We start from the raw sequence: 12,565 nt of genomic DNA on the forward strand, positions 1-12,565 counted from the left end.
GAGAAATTTCACATTCCTCAGCACATCCTCAGAAGTCTTTATGCCCAGGGTACCTCTTTCTGAGGGCTTCCCAGGTGGCTCACTGGTAAAGAATTTACCTGCCAATGCAGGAGGCACACGTTCAATCCTTGGGTTGGGAAGATCCACTGGAAAAGGAAATGGCAACCCACTCTAGTATTATTGCTTGAGAAATCCAACGGACAGAGGAACCTGGCAGGCTATAGTCCACAGGGTCATGAGGAGTTGGACATAACTGAGTGGCTAAGTAACAACAACAACAACAGAATGGATTTATATAACTTTAGACTGTGTTTTCGTCATGCCTTAAGCCTTCCTCGTTTAACATTCAGCAATGATGAATAGCATCTGGCTGTTTTCTGTCTCCCTCAGTAGACCGCAAGTTCTCTGAGAATATGGACCATCTCTCGTGCCCATCACAGTGCCTGGCACACTGGACAATGGGCATCTCTTTGTGTTAAATATTTCTGTTAACCTGGCATGCTCTCACCACCCAATGTTGGTAAAGCATTTGGGTTGACCAGTTAAATTAAATCCACAAGATAAAAATTCCAAAGTTATACTCTGTGAGGTTCCAAATTGCCTTGGTACTGTGTATCAAATAATTAGAATAATAAAAAAATCAATTTTTTCTGTAGTTCATTTTCCAATTTATCATCTATGTGTCTATATGAGCAGGAGCTGCAAAACTATGCAGTCTGGTAGAAATTGTTGCCATCATGTCACATAATTACTTTTTCATAAGCTAAAAGTGTATCTTTTTCTTAATAAGCTGAATGATAATTCTTATATGGGTATATGCATCTATCTATCTGTGTTGATGGCGATTTCATATGCATTGTGTTATATATTCCTCATAATACCACCTTGAGGTAAATACTACAATTTTAATATCTCTATTTTATAGACGACACATCAGCACTCAGTGTACTTAATGTTTAGCCTGAGTCACCAGACAGTGAGTGACAAACCAGAACCATCCGGTTCACAAAGTGGAGTCTAATTTATTTTCAATTCTGAGTTATTTTGAGACTCCTTGAGTTCAAAATGTAAACCAATTCATACCGTAAACTTCATATGAGGGCTTCCCTGATAGCTTAGTGATAAAACATCTGCCTGTCAATGCAAGAGACACAGGTTCGATACTTGGGTCGGGAAGATCACCTGGAGAAGAGAGTGGCAACCCACTCAAGTATTCTTGCCTGGAGAATTCCAGGGACAGAGGAGCCTGGCGAGCTACAGTCCATGGGGTCACAAGAGTAGGACATGACTTAGTGACTAAACAACAAAACCCCATACGAACAAAACCCATATATGTTTTCTTCACAACTGTGTTGCCCATCACTGGGCTCGACAGAGAGCAGGTACTTAATAATTATTTGTTAAGTGAATGAATGAACCTATAATGGGAATTCTTTTCATTACCTTTTCATTGCCTTTCAAGGATTTTGTATTTGCACATGGCAAACAGAGAAGAGATGGCAGCTTCTAAAGCAGCTGATATGAAAAGGGATGCAGGATATTGAAGTGACTAGACAGACTAGGCGATGAATCTTGACTCTGCTATTTATTAGTTGTGTATTTTGGATCATTATTTGAATTATAAATCCCATTCCTATCATCAGGGTTTTCCATCATCTGGCCTGAACATAAAGACAGCATTACTTGCTTCATAGGGTTTTTATGGGAGGTAAATGAAATAATGTATAAAAAGCATCTACTACAAAGTCTAGCATTTAGTAGATGCTAGATAAATACTAGTAGCTCTCTTTCTGCTGTGAAGGAACCATGTTAATTCATAGCCATTTAGGTCAGCAAGGGAGTCAATCATTTAAGTTTTTTTATCCCTAAATAGTCATTACATATTTATAATTCCAGACTGCTTGATTTACATGTACCCCTCTTAGCTGTTTCTAAGCAGTTTCAAGCTTTTGCATACCCTTAGAGTTTATCTCATTCTGCTATATAGGCTGAAGATAAATTTTGAAATCAAACCAATATAACTCAGCAATCTTTCAGGCTAGTGGATTTAGTTGTGAGGTTTAGCCAGGAAAAATAACAACCATAGTAAAATGTTTTGTAAATCCATACCTGATTGGAGAGAGGATATTAGACTTTAAGCTCTTGATTTTAATATATCTAAGCATTAAGCTACCTTTTGTATTTTGCTTGGTATGCTAATCCACAGAGAAAGCATTACAGAAATTATTTCATGAAGTCCTCTCTAAATAATTCTTTTAACCTTATGAGTGCTGAAATGTACAGTCTTGCCATCCATTCTAGCTACTTAAGGATTCAGAAAACAATATTAGGTTTGCTTTTAGACAAAAATTATTCTAGGCATGACTTGTGTCTAGGGAGTTAAGAAAACAGTGATACCATTTTTTGATTCCTTTACGTTGATATATTAAGTTAGTGAAATTAACTTGCAGTTCATTTGTTCCTTTTCTTCAAATACATTAAAAAAATAAGTTGAAAAAAATATCTTCTTAGCCATTTCTACAGCTGATTATTGCTGCTTGTTAGGTTTGGGCAACTCCTTTCCCATGAAAATGTGTGTGGATTTCTGAAGCAATGCACAATCTGCATCAACTGGTTTTGTAACTTTTTGCATGAGACTGACCTTGGTTTGCATAGTAGCTCTAATTCATTAGCTAAGTCATTTTAACCAATGCATCTCAATTTTTCCACTAGTCAAAAGCAGTTATTACTGTTTATCTAACCAGTTTGTTGTGTGGATGAAATAATATAGGTAGATCTCTTTATATGGAACAGAAACTCTATAAACATTAATCCCTTAAGTATTCTTTAACCATTTTCATGCCACTGATGGTTTCATGTCTAGTGATAATACCACTTTGCATATGTATCACTTTCCAATTTTGCCAAGCACTCTCTCACACAATCCTTTTATCCTCATAACACATCTGAGAGACCCCTTCTGTTTGGAAGATGAAAAAATTTATTAAATTGTAAACTTCTTAGATGTAAAGGATGATGTCTTCTGCTCTTTTCTTTGTTCTTCAGGCCAAGCTTAGCCCAGAACTTGGCATACTTTTGGGGCTGTATAAATATTTGTTGCACAGAACTGATTGATGTGAAGAATAGTAATTTGTCCAAGGTCACACTCAAGGTTTTGATGGCAGGATAAGGACAGGGTTCCTTTGACTTTTGGATTTTTCCATTAGACAAGTGGTGAGCAACGCTTGGATTTTTTTTTCCAACAGGGTCAATTCAGGGAAAATAAAAATATTTATGTGTCACAAATTTCCAATTAAAATGAAAATAGCTTTATTGAGTCTCAAGGAAAAATATATTCCTTCTACTTAGATTACTTACTTCTGAAGTACAAAAGTGCCAATGAGAAATATTAGCACTCCTTTTTCACCACTAAAATGTTAATATCTGGGCATATTTGAGAAGGAGCCACCCAGAGGCTGCTTTCCAATCTTTTATCCTTTATATTTGCAAAGCACTTTAGAGTTCTCAAAGTGCTTTCGTAGGCATTATCTAATTACATTTTTGAAACAATCCCAGAAAGAGGTATTATTACCAACCACACTCTACAAGGGTGCAATAAAGTTGTGAGGAGGGGGAATGACTTGCCCAAGGTCACAGAGTAACTGCATAAATAAGGCATTGCCTCCCATACCCTTTATCCTGAGGACTTGCCCCCTTTGCCTATACTGGGTACTAGGAGTTGAGACAAGATAGATTCCCCAACCCAAAACAAAACAAAGCATAAAACACAAAAATTTGGGTATGTCTGTCTCAGTTCTGCTCATGAGGCTTTTTTATTAATCTAGCTCAGTACAGGAGCCTAAGAATGAACCAATCAAAAAAAAATTACTTTATTGACATGAAAGTTTTCTGCTCCAAAATCTTTGCTTTGTATGGGCGGAAAGGCTACAGTGAGAATTATACTATGAGCTACAAACTGAAGTGTGGTCTGTAAGCTGCTCTGCATGACCTAGTTGGATGATTGATGCCACCAGGTCAGAGTTCTGTTCTGGTTTATGGAATGCCAGTGATCTGGTACTGTCTTGACTTAAAATATCTAGAAATGATCAGTTTTGTTATAATCTGCACATATGATGAGGCTTTAGAAATTTCTTTTACTAAATGTGCATGTACTGATCTTTCCTTCCCACATCTATAAATCTTAATTTTTCATACACTCCTCATTTGATTTTACTTACTTTCAATTGGAGATTGCAGTAAAGCAAGCTTATTTAACCAGGTTGTCCACTGTGGGTAAGTAAATAGAGGTTTTTTCCCCCCACAATTCCTCTTCAAGGAGTTCTCCAATCAGTTACATATTTGTATGAAGTGCCAAGCCAGGAAAGTATGAGGCAAGAGTGGGAATGGGGTGGGAGAGGAGGTGGCATGGCTTTCCGATGCTGTTCCTGTCTCTCTTCATTCAGTCTTACCCCCACTGGTCTCCTCTATTTACCTTCTATGGTTTCTTATTTGTCATCATCACCTCTACATGAGCTAAGAATAAATTTGGAGGGTTGTTTCTTAAAGTTATTTTTCTTTTTTTGAGGCTACATCTGCTTCCTTTCTCATTTATATTTCACAGTTCAGTGTTGTAAGTGACATCATTTTCCAAATTCATTAAAAATGATAGGGATGTCTGCAGTTGTGATACTGATAAGCTCTTTCGTAGGGAGAAGCAACATTTGCAGAAAGTTTTGTTGACCTCAGACAATTTGCCATTCTTGAAGAAATCCAGAGCTGCTACATATTTGATTTTCTGCTTTCTGACCCAATAGAAATAATCATTGACTTGTTTTAGACTTGGTTGTGTTTGCTAGTTGATTGATGAAGTCCACATTTAGTAGACTTGCTGGGTTTCTCTGTTTGTTCTTTGAATAATGCTGCTGCAAGTGAAATTAGACCCTCTACAACAGATACTGTCTCAGTGGATGAGTGGGTACATTTAATCCATGGTAGGGAAGTCACCTTCAGTTCAGTTCAGTTCAGTCACTCAGTCATGTCCGACTCTTTGTGACCCCATGAACTGTAGCATGCCAGGCCTCCCTGTCCATCACCAGCTCCCAGAGTTTACCCAAACTCACATCCTTTGAGTTGGTGATGCCATCCAACCATCTCATCCTCTGTCATCCCCTTCTCCTTCTGTCCTCAATCTTTCCAAGCATCAGGGTCTTTTCAAATGAGTCAGCTCTTCACATCAGGTGTCCAAAGTATTGGAGTTTCAGCTTCAACATCAGTCCTTCCAATGAACACTCAGGACTGATCTCCTTTAGGATGGACTGGTTGGATCTCCCTGCAGTCCAAGGGACTCTCAAGAGTCTTCTCCAACACCACAGTTAAAAAGCATCAGTCTTCGGTACTCAGCTTGCTTTATTGTCCAACCCTCACATCCATGACTACTGGAAAAGCCATAGCTTTGACTAGACGGACCTTTGTTGACAAAGTAATGTCTCCGCTTGGGTATATGCAATTTTTTCTTCTTATATTTTCTTACATCTGCATTTCCAGAATATTGTTTTACACTTTTTAAATAAAGAAAAAGAACAAGTTCAAAGATAAATCAATGAGTTCACTGAGTTGGAAATCTTTATAATGTGTAATTTGCAATTGCTTTGTCACTTTTTTGATGTTTATTAGTTTCCATATTTCCAACACACTAATGACCATATAAACAAAAGTTTGTTCAATGTGTTTTTGTTTGATGAGAATCAAAATTTCAAAAACCCATGCTCATGGTCAGAATTTTCCCAAAAGATAATTCATATGAATAATGAGAAAAGCTTGTGCTTTCTTTCCTCCATATGGTAATTCAGTTTATTGTCAAAGACAGCATTCAGTCTAATGTTGTTCACATTTAGCAAATATTTAAAAATCACCTAACTGCTAAGGCACAATACCCTTAGCTCTTAAGATATGATCCTTGTAGTTTTATATTAGTTCCTTAACTGATTTCCTTTCACTTTGTCTCTCGATACTCCTAATCAATCCTCTACATTGACAGTTCCTGTATGAAGCCATTTCTGTTTTCTCATCAAAATTATTTCAGCCTCTCTTCATTCATTTATGGCATAACACTTATTCTTGTTTAATGGCATATGATGCCTGCTATCGTTAGACGACGTATCTGTTACAGATAATGCAGGTGATTAATTACTCATGTATGGCAGATACAGATGCAATGTGCTATCCCTACATTCCACACATTTTTAAGATAAGCTATTGAGTGTAACAAGCACACAAACAACTGCATAAATCACATATGCAGTTGCATAAATTACATTTCTCAATAAATTTTCACATAGTGAACATGTTCATATAACACCTTTCCAGAGCAATAAAAAAATATCTTCCCAGTTCCCAAGTAGGGGCTTTTGCTCCCTCCCAGTCACAAGTTCCCTCACCGAAGGTAACACTAGCCCACTTCTCTTCACCATAGATGAGTTTTGGTTTTGTGGCTGGATTCTTTCACTCAGTATTGTGTGTGAGTACTGGCATTGTTAGTAGTTTATTCATTACTACTGTTGTTTAATATCAAATTTTGTGGATATACTACAATTTATCTATTCATTTTGTTGTTCTTGAAAATTTGCTTTTGCTACTTATTTGGTTTACTAGCTTGAGCTATTAGAAAGAGTCCTTCTAACTATATTCTAACATATGACTTGCAGTAACATTTATATAAGTACATTTTTGTTCATTCATTTATCCCTACCTTGGGATGTTAAATTGCCAACATGAAATCAAGAGTTGCATTGTTGTTGTTGTTGTTTTAAGAGAAATGTGTTTCTGAAAATATTTGAGTTTTGAAGACAAGTAAAAGGAACTTCTTAAGCTGGTCCACTTTCCAGTTACAAACATTGGGACTTTTATGTCTGTTTCAAGTTCTGTATCCCAGAAGATTAATAGAGAGTATTAATAATTAATAGATAGTATTAATTTTTAAAATTCAGTTCTCACTTTAAAACAAGCAAACAAAATATTCTATAACATCAAAGAAAAATAAAAATCACAAAATTTAAAGGTAATATGAATTCTTAAAGAGGGTCTTTCATATGAATTCCTAGAAAGTTTTATAAAAACAACTCATGTCAATGGCTAGTAAACTGAAGCTAGATCTTAACAATGATTCAAGAAAGATGGAAATAATTTCTGTATAAAAAATAAAACAAGCATTGAAAACATTTAACACAGTGTCATAGAATTAGCCTTGAAGAAAGTCAAGTAAGTGAAATAGAAAACAGATTGGAGCAATTTTATTCCACTAGGAAATGGAGAATAAAAATATACTGTGTAAGTAAGAGAAGTCCACAGAGAAAAACACAGAACAAAGAAGGATTAGTAAATAAGCAAAGATGGAATAAATAAAATTTAAAAACCTAGAGCTAGAAGAAATAAATTTTCAATATTGGGAACTAAGAGAAATTTTAAAAAGACCTAGTATGTTCAAAGTAAAATGTACAAATATAAGCTACTACTGAAAGACGTTAACAATTTTAACTTTAATTTTCAATGCTAAACACATGAAATAACATAAACAAATATGGATTTCACAATTTATTTAAGTATCCTCTCCTGAATAAAACACTGGGAGATGTAATCTACAATTTTAAATGTGGAATTCCACACTTTGAGCTCAACAACAATGTCTTTTTTCTTTTTATATATTTTTTTAGCATTTTGTTCACTTAAATTCTTGTTTTATCTAAATTGATCATCCTTTAGTCTTATATATAAAAACATACTGGATAGGGTATTCCTAAATATGTCTCCAGAAATTCACAGACTCATGGAATCACTGATGAACATGAAGAGTTAAATGATTGATTTTTCAAAGTTATAGGTACTGTTTGTACCAATAATGGAATATCCACTAAGTGTTGCTATTGTTTTTGAAAAGAAACAATTAGGCTTAATTAAACCACATCATTAAGATAGGAGAAAGACTAATAAGAATAAATTAGAATACAGAACGTCAAAATTAAAAGAGAACTGGTACTGAAATCTTAACTGGTATAACTGCTGGATCAGAGTAGGATACAAAAGAAAAACAAGTGACAATTAATGGACATTACCTTCAAGATAAAATACAGATATGTGGGAAGAGTCAGAAGATAAGGGAGAAGCAAGAAGCTATAAAAATGTTCAACTCTTCTTTTTTTGAAGGCAGAATGGGAAAAGAATATCCTAGTATTTCAAAACTTGTAATACATTACAAAACAAGTAATTAGGTAATTAAGAAGAAAACAGTAAAGTAAGAGCATAAAATAGGATTATAGAAGATAACATCTAAATAACAATTAGAATAACAAATTTGATTGGTTTAAAACCTCTATAAAAATCTGAAGGATCTTAAATTGAGTTGATAACATATACTGAAAATATAAAATGGATTTTTTTCTGAACTCTACATATAAACACCCTTGGGGACTGCTCCAAGCCCCACATTGAGGTCCCTAGGTCAGTGCCTTCTCTGAGGTCTGCCTTCATCATAAGCTGGGGCCCCAAGCACCAGTCTAGGCTAGGCAGACTCTCATTTGCTTCCTGTTGTCCTTTCTTTCCAGAATCAAATTGATCTCCATCATGGACATGACAACATAAGTAGGATTTGTTAGGAACCATTAAAGGAAGGTCGCTATTTCTGGAAATGGACCATTCAAGGAAGGTATAGATCACTCACCTATAGCCAGACATCCTGATATGTGAAGTTAAGTGGGCCTTAAGAAGTATCACTATGAACAAAGCTAGTGGAAGTGATGGAATTCCAGTTGAGCTATTTCAAATCCTAAAAGATGATGCTGTTAAAGTGTTGCACTCAATATGTCAGCAAATTTGGAAAACTCAGCAGTGGCCACAGGACTGGAAAAGGTCAGTTTTCATTCCAATCCCAAAGAAAAGAAATGCCAAACTAGTTCACAATTCAAACTACTGCACAATTGCACTCATCTCACATGCCAGCAAACTAATGCTCAAAATTCTCCAAGCCAGGCTTCAACAGTATGTGAACTATGAAATTCTAAATGTTCAAGCTGGATTTAGAAAAAGCAGAGGAACCAGAGATCAAACTGCCAACATCCGCTGGATAATCAAAAAAGCAGGAGAGTTCCAGAAAAGCATCTACTTCTGCTTTATTGACTACGCCAAAGCCTTTGATTGTGTGAATCACAACAAACTGTGGAAAATTATTCAAGAGATGGGAACACCAGACCATCTTACCTGCCTCCTGAGAAATCTGTATGCAGGTCAAGAAGCAACAGTTAGAACTGAGGACATGGAACAACAGACTGATTCCAAATAGGAAAAGGAGTACTTCAAGGCTGTATATTGTCACATTGCTTATTTAACCTATATGCAGAGTACATCATGCAAAATGCTGGGTTGCATGAAGCACAAGCTTGAATCAAGATTGTCAGGAGAAATATCAATAACCTCAGGTATGCAGATAATACCACCCTTATGGCAGAAAGCGAAGAAGAACTAAAGAACCACTTGATGAAAGTGAAAGAGGAGAGTGAAAAAGTTGGCTTGAAACTCAACATTCAAAAACTAAGATCATGGCACCCAGTCCCATCACTTCATGACAAATAGATGGGGAAACAATGGAAACAGTGACAGACTTCATTTTTGGGGGCTCCAAAATCACTGTAGATGGTGACTGCAACCATGAAATTAAAAGATGCTTGCTCCTTGGAAGAAAAGCTATGACCAACCTAGACAGCATAAAAAAAAGCTGAGATATTACTTTGCCGGTAGAGGTCCATGTAGCCATGTATAGATGTAAGAGTTGGACTATAAAGAAAGCTGAGTGCTGAAGAATTGATGCTTTAGAACTGTGGTGTTGGAGAAGACTCTCGAAAGTCCCTTGGACAGCAAGGAGTTCCAACCTGTCAATCCTAAAGGAAATCAGCCCTGATTATTTATTGGAAGGACTGAAGCTGAAGCTGAAACTCCAATGTTTTGGTTACCTGATGCAAAGAACTGACTTATTGGAAAACACCCTGATGCTGGGAAAGATTGAAGGTGGAGGGAGAATGGGATGACAGAGGATGAGATGGTTGGCTGGCATCACTGACTCAATGGGCATGAGTTTGAACAAGCTCTGGGAGTTGGTGATGGGCAGGGATGTCTGGCGTGCTATAGTCTATGGGGTCACAAAGAGTCAGATGACTGAGGGACTGAACTGAACTGATTCAAGAAAGGATTTTTGCTGAACCAGGTAAGACAAGATGAAAGCTTTAGCATTGGTAACTTACAGATCAACAATACAGAATTTCTGCAAGTAATTGAAACCATTAACCTGCTTCAGAACTTTTTGGTTTTTATCACTAGGCAAGAGCAAAGTTAATGAAGACAGCTTGCATGATATCCTTAAATATCAGATGAAGAAATTTACTGATGGGTACAGATTCTGGCGGAACATGCAGCAGAAACACTCAGAGAGGAGTTTTTCCACAAGCAGCTCCCCAGCTTTCTCCCCAGGACCAATCTTCTTTTCAGTCTCTTCAGTTTCATCCCCACAGCCATCAATGCCTCTTATGCTTTAGAACAGTTTCTTTACACACTAAATGAAAAATATGATCAAAGGAAATCTTTTGCTATTCCCAATCTAGGCAATGTTAGCCAGCATGAGTACAAAGTGCCTTCAGTGACAAATATTAAGTCATGCCAGTTGCTAAAGAACACGGCACTGATTTTGACTTTTTTAACAATGATGGAGTAATGAAAGACATCAGGGCTATCTTAGGTTTATATCACCCTTCACACAGGCAGTGTGTGCCGATGTGGAAAAGAGTGAGTGAGCTGTTGAATTTTATCAGGCAGAAGTGAACAAATTAAGAAAACAAATCACTCAGATGAAATAACAAAAGAACAAGAAAGAAGATTGCAGCAGGTGATGCTAAAGAGACAGATGCCATCTGAAAGTTTGGAAACCATGTTTGGCCCTCAGATGCCCAGAATTTGTAGCTGAAGGCAGATGTACACTAGCAGATACAGAGGCTTGTGATCCTCCTCCCTCTTACTTTGATTTTCACCCATTCAGTCAAACCACGTCCAACCCTTCTCACAGGGAAAGTGTATTTATGCCTTGATCTCAAGCTGTGGGCCCTGCCAATTATGTTTTCACTAATGCCAGACTGAAGTATCCTGGAAGTGGAGCAGGATGAAACTTTGATTAACTCCCACTGGCTCCCACACACACATAAGGGAATACTCAACATTCGAGGAATTCGCCAATACTGACATGTACCCATGGGGGCTCCAGAAACACTCAGACCTCCCAGATTCAACTAAAGAAGATGAACTCTTCACTCAGCACTGTTTGTTTTTAATTACTTATTCAGACAATATTTTAAAACATATCCTGGAGGAGAATTGCTTTCTTGGAGCCCTGAACGCTCCCAAGAGGAGAGTCCTTATGCTTAGAACTTGTTGGAACTTCATGTATGTGGGTCCTCAGCTTTCATCCCAGTGTACAGATGTCAAGGTGCAACCAAGAATCAAATTATCTAATTCTGATGTGGTTCAAGGGTCTGTGGCTAACTTTAAGCAAAGTAAATTATAAACATAGTTTTTGTTCTTTAAAATAAATTTGGAATTAGAGAGGAAGCACAAGAAGTCTATAAATATTCTATAATTATAAATGAAAAACTTACCTCTTGTACTATGGTGCCTTGAAATTTACTCTTTTTCAAAAGAAAATGAGTTAAGCAGCAGATTTCAAAGAACTGTCTTTCCAAAATAAGTCAAATTCATCTTTACCAGAAGAAAAGTTTTGATAATTCTAAGACTGATTGGGACAAATCAGATGTGCCTTCTCTTGTCCTTATTGGATGTGACTTTGTAGGATCAAAAGAAAAGGCTTTGTTTCAACTTTTTTCCACTAGCCTAGTATTTATTGGCACTTAAAATGAATGCCTCGTAAATAAGGTTGACATGCTAATTGCCAGTAAGTAATCATCCAAATAAGGATGTCATCAAATAAATTACTCTACTTTTGGAGGATTACAGTGATTGCTGTGTTGCATTAGCCACTTCATGGTCTCTGTTCTAGAGTCCTAAGGGGAGGACACACAGCAGTAAGCAGACTCAGATTTTACAATGAACAGATTTCAAACACAGTGGATTTACTACACATTTAACTCATTTAGCTTTTCTGAGAAATCTTAGTGTTAATTTTAGTTGTGGAGGAAAGATATTTAATAAACTGTTTGAAAATCTTAATGAATAAAGATTCATTTTAAATCTGGGGAAAAAATAAGCCTATAGCGTACAGGTAAAAAAAATTACTCAGGATCTATATTTTTAACTTCTTAATCTCCCCCCCCCCCCAATACAGAGATTGAATCAACATTTTTCAGATTGGAGGAAAATAAAATAACTTTTGATCTGGGTTATATCTCAACTTAAATTTAGGGAATATTAAACTAAACACAACTTTCCACCTTGAGTTCATAAAATTAAGAGTGAAAAAAATAAGAAAAAAACTGAATGATTCACTGAAAATCATACAAAAGTAAGGATAAACATAAAAGGAAGTAAATTGTTAACAGAT

At 36.3% G+C, this 12,565-nt stretch overlaps 1 pseudogene; it reads left to right on the forward strand.

Moving 5' to 3' along the window:
* The window catches only part of LOC120856526, a 48,597-nt pseudogene extending 37,420 nt beyond the window's left edge, over nucleotides 1-11,177 (forward strand).
* Nucleotides 11,178-12,565: the final 1,388 nt, after the last annotated feature.

Source organism: Oryx dammah, unplaced genomic scaffold (assembly GCF_014754425.2).
Source record: "Oryx dammah isolate SB20612 unplaced genomic scaffold, SCBI_Odam_1.1 HiC_scaffold_28, whole genome shotgun sequence".
NCBI classification, from domain to species: Eukaryota; Metazoa; Chordata; class Mammalia; order Artiodactyla; family Bovidae; genus Oryx; species Oryx dammah.